We start from the raw sequence: 7,594 nt of genomic DNA, 5'->3' as shown, positions 1-7,594 counted from the left end.
ATATATGTAATCAAAAGAGAGAGAGAGAGAGAGAGAAGTAAAATAACATAACATGTTTCTAGCAAATTTCCGGTAGAACTCAAGCAGAAATCGTCAGAGGTTTGGAAAGTATAGAACGATAAAAGAAGAAGAAAAATAAAAACGCATCGCGTACACTTATCTTGAACATATGTATGTTCCAAGTAAATAGGTACATACTTCGATTTTCTCTTATCCAATCGAGATAAGCTTCACGTTTGTTTCTGAAAACATTTTGAAAATATTCCTTTCGTTCAGAAGAATCTGGCGGAAAGGATATCCCTGTTCTTAATAAATTTCTAGTGATTGGATAACGAAGAAAAAGAGAAAGAGAATCGGAGGGAAATATGTAAATAAAAAATTTCGAAGAAAATACGATGCCAAACGTAAAAGAAAAAAGAAATAGGGATTTCTTTTTAATAATGCGTGATTTCAGTGTTTGATTTGCGAAGCGGAACGAAAATAGTTACCGGATAATGTTAATCAAGGAAGTGATAAAAATTGTAAACGTATGAAATGAGTAAGAAAGAAGGTCTAGAAATGTTATGAACGCGAAAAAAAACTAAAAGCGCGAAAGACAAAAAGAGAGAGAGAGAAAGAGAGAGAGAGAGGGGGGAGAGATAGTTGATGAAAAATTACCACTTTGAAAAATCTTGATGGCTCGAATAATATTAATATTGGAATACAAATGAAAAATATTTTTTGATTAAAGGGTATAAGAAAATTGATTCAATAATTCATCCATTTTGTAACAATTTCTTTTGAAGACAGTTACTTTGATCGTCATAAAATAAAGATTGATTATCCTGCGTAAATTACGAAAAAGAAATTGTAACGAATAATATGATATGTTTATCTCATTTCATGACATAGAGTACAGCCTGTAACATACGATTTGTAAATACTTAAATTACAATCGTTGGTACGATGTTTATTGTTATCATTTTATGCCTTCTCTCCTCTCTCTCTTTCTTTCTTCAATGTATTCTACAGATAAATATGGTAGTTCGAAGACAGTCGATTAATTCTTAATTGTAATTACTACGGACAGATACTTCTTTACCTAGCTGTTATTTTCATTTCGTTAGAAAATAATACGAAAATCTTTGAAAGATAATCCTAGAATAAGAATACGAATTATTTTTATCATCAATTATTATTATCATTATTATTATCACTATATTATTTTCATCATCGTCATCAATATCATCTTCATCATCATCATTTTCATCATCATCATCATCATCATCATCATCATTATCATTTTTATTTTTATTGGTAGTTATTACAATCTCGTCGTCAAGATCTCTGCTTTTGTGTCTTATAAATTAGTGTTTGAAAACAAAAGAAATTTATATATATAAATCTGATTATATAAATGTAATTATGTACTCTTTTATTTTTGAATTTTCGTATAACATAGGATTTTCGATCGTAGTCTCGCATTGGAAACGTTCGTAAAGCTGGACCAGGTCCTAAAATCGTACGTTGGCAAAATTCGTAGGGAGTCACGCGTTTATATCGTCTCATCTGCAGGCGCAGCGGAACAGAGGCATTAGGGGATCATTTATCTTACTTATGTTATAGGCGATGAGCCTGACGCTGCACACTCACCTGGGACCAAAATTTCTCTATCCCAAACCAAGCTTCTTCTAACCGAAAAGGCATTCTGATTAGAGAGTGAAATCAATATTCATTAGATGCAAGAAGCGATAAGTTAACATTTATCTATTATTTAGAAATATCTATCGATTGGTCGATCGATTAAAGAAGAAAATGAAATTGTTTTCTTAGTGGGAACATTTGCAAATTTATTGATTAATTATAGCCAATATATTTTTTCTTGTTTTTTTTTTATTTTACTGTTAAAATCTTTAAACGTAAGATATAATAGGTGATACATCATTGAGGACAATAGATGACGTCTGTATTCTCTTAACGATTTCTTATAGATCAGATATTTTAGTATAAATAAAAAGGTCATCTTTCTGCTTTTAGTTCTTATTTCAAATCGGATTTTACGATTTAATTGACGATCGATATCTCTTAAAAAGGGAATTCTTATATTTAGCAGGATTATATCTACTCGTGAATAGCAACTAGGTTGCTGATTCGAGAACCTTTAAAGAAAATATATCGTCAAAGTTAAAGTCCTGTCTGCTCTTATTAAGTTAATTGTTAATTTTAGAATTCCCAAAATTTTTGTCTTAAGTGAGTGCGATGAATCGTACCCGTGTTATATATTCGTCGATCATTCCAAAAACTTTCGTCGATGTTAATGGCACATCACTTTCATAATAAATATTTCGATAATGAACTGTTCAATCTCGTTGGTAATGAATTTTATTATTAACATTGCTATTTAATAACTATTGTTTAATACTCAATACTATCGTGAATCAATAATGTTAAAAAGAAAATAATTTCTTGCATTTACATTATTGCATGTAATTGAACACTTTGTTTTATGAATTTATCAAAATATCTTAGAGTTCTGATTCGTTCCCTTACTTCGATCTATTTTTTCGAGTAAAATTTTAAAAAAGCTCATTCATCAATTATTGACCAAATGCAAACTATCAGTGCGCGTTGCGTTGCGCGTCTTGCACCACAGCCAGCAATGATGATCAATTTTTACAAAAGTTACCTTGGTTTCTTTTTGGATAGCAAAATCCTACATTATAGATTGGCTGCAATGAAAAATGGCGACGGCACAAGTTCGAATATGTACGTTGTTCTTCGCAAAATAGCACTCGTTGCGATCCCACAAATTAATTAATGAGAAAACGCAATTTTTTTTTGTTATGGATCTTGGAGAATTCGCGAGGAAGATGCGGGATATAAAGTATTTGATAAATTAAAAAAAAATTTTAACAATATATTTGATGGATTGAGATAAAATTGTTGCAGTGATATTCCTATACCGTTATTTGCACTGATATTCATACTATTATTTGTAATGTACCATTTATTTATGTTCTACTATCCCTCTAAGTTAGAAGGATGACCAATCTTGTTAATAAAATTCAATTGTCTTAGTGAACTGTTTGAAATCGAAAATGTATATATTGATCTAATGATTTTTCTTGAACTATCCGCGAAGATAATGAAATAGAAAAGGGAAAAGATAGAGTTCCAGTTAAAAAAGTACATTTTCTTAACGAGCGTTCAATAAATTCCCAAGGGTAAATATTCTCTATAGTGATATATGGTCCTTAAGAGAAAGTCCCGAGGGTTACTAAGGGTGCACACGTGTACGTCAACAACATCGATCGTGTTCTGCTTTAGGTGAATTTTATGCAACACGCAACGTCGCCTGCGGTTATACTCTTCAAACGAGTTGGCGGTAGCGATTAAATGGGATTATCTCTCCAAGCGAAAAAAATCGTCGAACTAGTATGTAACTCGTTCCATTCGTAGCAATATGTCCTGTACATATTTTCCAGCACTCTTTGTTACAACGTAACAAATCGTAATTTAAATTATACATTACAACAATTTGAATATAGGTTTAACACATGGATTCAGTGATTCACGATATTGGCATTGGATTCCCCAAGAGCGATTACTGATTAAATTTAAGGGACAGTTTGACTTAGTGTAATGACCGACTGTAATGCCGGAGATTAGCATGACACGCAAGAGAACGTAATAAACGTATCGTAAAGTACGTATAATGGCGCATTCTCTGGATATCCAACGAATCTCTAATCTGTGCAGATATATACGACGAATATGGTGTCCTTTAATCTTTAGCGAAAGATTGAACGAATTTTCAGAATCTCTAAAAGACCATTATTTTTTTTTCTCCTTCCATCCGATCGATTGTCATTAATCAAAAGATCGTTTGGTTATTGAATCGAGGATCGATTTATAACAAGTTCGACGCGGTATGCATGATAAATTTCTCAGAACTGTAGAATTACTCGATCGATTATTACGACGTAGATTGAGTGCTCCATTGCAGAAATAATAAACTAAACTATCGGTAAATTCAATATCCGAGTGGAAAGCAAACAATAGTCCTTATTAATGGTTGACCGATGATATTTCATACGTTAAATTAACTGCCAAAAGTTGATTTCCGTGAGGCATTTAATCGACAACCAAATGATTCACGATACCATATTTTATACCTGTAATAGAGAAAACATACTTATTATTTAAATACTTACGCATCCATATTCGTTTTCAATGAACTTTAATTAATCGACTTATCTAATATTAATTTGCATGTCTTATTATATACAACATGTCTTATATACAACATGTATGGTATATTTTTCAAAAAGATAATAGCAATTACGAAATTCGATTATTGAATAAACTATCAATTAAAACTTTCACGATGCGCTTATAACATTACGCGAAATAATGATCTGCCTGTCGACGGAAATTCTTTTATCATATAAAATGTCATGGGAAGTTTCTGTAATTTTTATTCGACGCAACAAATATTTTACTTCCTTCGTAATTATTATTATTTTTATTTTTATTGTTTTATTATTATTATTTCTTTTTTACTTATTTTTGTTATTATTGTTTCATTATTATTATTATTATTATTATTATTATTATTATTATTATTATTATTATTATTATTATTATTATTATTATTATTATTATTATTATTATTATTATTATTATTATTATTATTATTATTATTATTATTATTATTATTATTATTATTATTATTATTATTATTATTATTATTATTATTATTATTATTATTATTATTATTATTATTATTATTATTATTATTATTATTATTATTATTATTATTATTATTATTATTATTATTATTATTATTATTATTATTATTATTATTATTATTATTATTATTATTATTATTATTATTATTATTATTATTATTATTATTATTATTATTATTATTATTATTATTATTATTATTATTATTATTATTATTATTATTATTATTATTATTATTATTATTATTATTATTATTATTATTATTATTATTATTATTATTATTATTATTATTATTATTATTATTATTATTATTATTATTATTATTATTATTATTATTATTATTATTATTATTATTATTATTATTATTATTATTATTATTATTATTATTATTATTATTATTATTATTATTATTATTATTATTATTATTATTATTATTATTATTATTATTATTATTATTATTATTATTATTATTATTATTATTATTATTATTATTATTATTATTATTATTATTATTATTATTATTATTATTATTATTATTATTATTATTATTATTATTATTATTATTATTATTATTATTATTATTATTATTATTATTATTATTATTATTATTATTATTATTATTATTATTATTATTATTATTATTATTATTATTATTATTATTATTATTATTATTATTATTATTATTATTATTATTATTATTATTATTATTATTATTATTATTATTATTATTATTATTATTATTATTATTATTATTATTATTATTATTATTATTATTATTATTATTATTATTATTATTATTATTATTATTATTATTATTATTATTATTATTATTATTATTATTATTATTATTATTATTATTATTATTATTATTATTATTATTATTATTATTATTATTATTATTATTATTATTATTATTATTATTATTATTATTATTATTATTATTATTATTATTATTATTATTATTATTATTATTATTATTATTATTATTATTATTATTATTATTATTATTATTATTATTATTATTATTATTATTATTATTATTATTATTATTATTATTATTATTATTATTATTATTATTATTATTATTATTATTATTATTATTATTATTATTATTATTATTATTATTATTATTATTATTATTATTATTATTATTATTATTATGATTATTATTATTATTATTATTATTATTATTATTATTATTATTATTATTATTATTATTATTATTATTATTATTATTATTATTATTATTATTATTATTATTATTATTATTATTATTATTATTATTATTATTATTATTATTATTATTATTATTATTATTATTATTATTATTATTATTATTATTATTATTATTATTATTATTATTATTATTATTATTATTATTATTATTATTATTATTATTATTATTATTATTATTATTATTATTATTATTATTATTATTATTATTATTATTATTATTATTATTATTATTATTATTATTATTATTATTATTATTATTATTATTATTATTATTATTATTATTATTATTATTATTATTATTATTATTATTATTATTATTATTATTATTATTATTATTATTATTATTATTATTATTATTATTATTATTATTATTATTATTATTATTATTATTATTATTATTATTTTTATTATTATTATTATTATTATTATTATTATTATTATTATTATTATTATTATTATTATTATTATTATTATTATTATTATTATTATTATTATTATTATTATTATTATTATTATTATTATTATTATTATTATTATTATTATTATTATTATTATTATTATTATTATTATTATTATTATTATTATTATTATTATTATTATTATTATTATTATTATTATTATTATTATTATTATTATTATTATTATTATTATTATTATTATTATTATTATTATTATTATTATTATTATTATTATTATTATTATTATTATTATTATTATTATTATTATTATTATTATTATTATTATTATTATTATTATTATTATTATTATTATTATTATTATTATTATTATTATTATTATTATTATTATTATTATTATTATTATTATTATTATTATTATTATTATTATTATTATTATTATTATTATTATTATTATTATTATCATTATTATTATTATTATCATTATTATTATTATCATTATTATTATTATTATCATTATTATTATTATTATCATTATTATCATTATTATTATTATTATCATTATTATTATTATTATTATTATTATTATTATTATTATTATTATTATTATTATTATCATATTGAAGCATTTTCTTTTCAGTGATTTTTCTAATTCATTTCAATGTCCAATGGGAGATCTAAGAGAACCAGTGTAGCTCGTGAACCGATAACGGTCTACAAAACAAATATTGTTGATTGGCAAAACATAAAAGTGAGGTAGAGCTCGAGCAAAACAAAACGTCGTTGAATCAACGTTGACATGAAGAAATAAAAAGAAAAAGAAGAAAAAAATATTTACATGATGAAATATGGTCTTGCGTAGTTTAACGATAAACGCAAAAAGCAAATGAATGGAATGAAAGTGGCGAGTCTAATTGGAGCTCGACATCGTCGGAAACGTAATTTCACCGTTTTGGTAGACCAATCAAAGGGTTACGTTCTAGTACGTGAAATTTCACTGTCGATATCAATCGATAATTCGTATGGTTAGTCGAACACCTTTATATGCTTCAAAGCACTTACGAGACAATCGAGATGAACGGCCTTGATCGTTCTGATGGAATAAACGATTTCCCTATTTCCCTCCTCGTCGCTTGTATGTGATGATCTACATACTATTTTTGAATTTAGTATACATTTTTCTTTTATTTTTAATATCTTCGATATATATACAA

This window comes from Vespa mandarinia, chromosome 10 (genome assembly GCF_050613455.1).
Source record: "Vespa mandarinia isolate Hongniang chromosome 10, ASM5061345v1, whole genome shotgun sequence".
NCBI lineage: Eukaryota > Metazoa > Arthropoda > Insecta > Hymenoptera > Vespidae > Vespa > Vespa mandarinia.
Note: the sequence above shows the minus strand (reverse complement) of the source record.